Source organism: Mizuhopecten yessoensis, unplaced genomic scaffold, assembly GCF_002113885.1.
Source record: "Mizuhopecten yessoensis strain PY_sf001 unplaced genomic scaffold, ASM211388v2 scaffold716323, whole genome shotgun sequence".
Classification (NCBI taxonomy): Eukaryota; Metazoa; Mollusca; class Bivalvia; order Pectinida; family Pectinidae; genus Mizuhopecten; species Mizuhopecten yessoensis.
In genome coordinates, this window is record NW_018480059.1 from 170,767 (window position 1) to 172,546 (window position 1,780).

Here is a 1,780-nt window from a genome sequence, read left to right on the forward strand (position 1 = left end):
GTTATTGTTCACATAGTTTAGAAAATGTTGAACCATGTTTGTGACAGTGCTGTGGAAATAAATATGAATCGATAAAGAAGTCTTGGTTGTTTGTAAAACCACCCCGCTACAGATAACTATCTGGCGTAGTGACAGACACATTCAGAGATAGGTAAGATTAGTACCTCCTGAACAGTATTCATTTGTCCAATGGTAAGCAAAGCAGAGGTGATCTCAGTCATCTCAACAACTGTCCAACAGTGGAAATGAACTCGAAGCAATTACACAGGATACCATAACCGAAACATATCTATTCAGGAATGCGTGAAACAGTGTGATAGAAAGATGTGGAGTCAGTCCCGTATGTGCTGAAGAGGTAAATAAAAAGCATGTTTGTACTTAAATAACCATGTAGTTAACTTTGTGTAACATTTACTATGGTAAATAGTATCGATAGCAAGACTAAATAAATCACAATATATATAGTAGCTATATCAACATATAGCTTAAAAGAATTTTTAAACTAAAATTGTTTTGCTTTTGTTTCCTTTTTTAAACCAAAAAAATACTTTTAAGTCAATTATGAAATCCGTTATTTCAGGATGGGAAAATAATTTCCGAAGACTAATTTATATGTATAGGAAATGATAAAAAAAAAAAATAAAATAAAAAAAAAGAAACAAAACGAAAAAAAACACCGAAAAATAAATAATGTTGCTTTAAGTTTGAAGTTTTAATACTAAATTGACGGAAATATTGGTAAAGAACAAACATAACTTTTTTTCTGGTGACTAGAACATATTAATCGAAACAATAGGGAAAACAATCGGGTCTTTTCGTTGTCATTGCCTTTTCCTGCAGTGTGACGGAAATATCGGAGTGGTTTTCGATGCGGCGTATTATCAGCATGTAAAGGGAGACAACACCTGTTAACGATTCTAGTTTTAACCCCTGCCTGTCGTATTTGGGCATAATAGTTAAAAATAACTCATTAAGAGGTATCCTGTATCATTCTGAAATATTTATATATAAAATTCAAAACAAAATAGATCAACATAAATAAACATTTCTCCGATAACAGTCGAAGCTTGTCAATAAAGCGTTTATATACACTGTATAGACAACTCTTCGTTCATGTGGGGATGTAGCTCAGTGGTAGAGCGTTCGCTTCGCATGTGAAAGGCCCGGGGTTCAATCCCCCGCATCTCCAGAATTTTGTTTCTGTTTTTTAGCTTATTTTTGTTTATTGTATCAAATTTTTGTGCGTTTCTTTTTTATTTAGGAAACTAAATAAAAATATCCTCACTAGATAATGATCCCACATAAATAACTTATTTGCATGTTCAAAATAATGCAAGTGGGTGGAGATTCCGTTGCTTTCTATTTATCTGCGTTTCATGTCCTCGCAACAGCCAGTGTCATATGTGACGACAGGAGCCGGGGAATTACTTGCCCATTGAAAATAACGTACGAAAAAATAATATTTATCAACATTTCCCATTTCACAAATACACCTTGCTATTCTTCTAGGAAGACATGATCCCCAATACCCCTTCAAATATAAAAAATAATATTCCGAGTGTAAAAACTAAGCGGGCTAGACTGGATATCGAACCCTGGATATCAGATTGTGATACTATCGCTCTAACAGGCTGAGCTAATTAGTCAACCATGCTACGGTTATATCCAAAATGAAGTTACTGTAGCCTGTAGGTATCATAATGTTTCGGCAGTTACAAAACGGAACCCAGATTTCGGTCGTTCTAAATTACCGAAATTAAGAGGGGAAGGGGCATCACCC

The 1,780-nt window shown here is 34.5% G+C and overlaps 1 non-coding gene across 1 annotated transcript; it reads left to right on the top strand.

Annotated features, from left to right (window-relative positions):
• The first annotated feature begins 1,117 nt into the window (after window positions 1–1,117).
• On the top strand, window positions 1,118–1,189 carry Trnaa-cgc. Its single transcript has one exon. It is a non-coding gene; the product is annotated as a tRNA-Ala (tRNA).
• The last annotated feature ends 591 nt before the right edge of the window (window positions 1,190–1,780 follow it).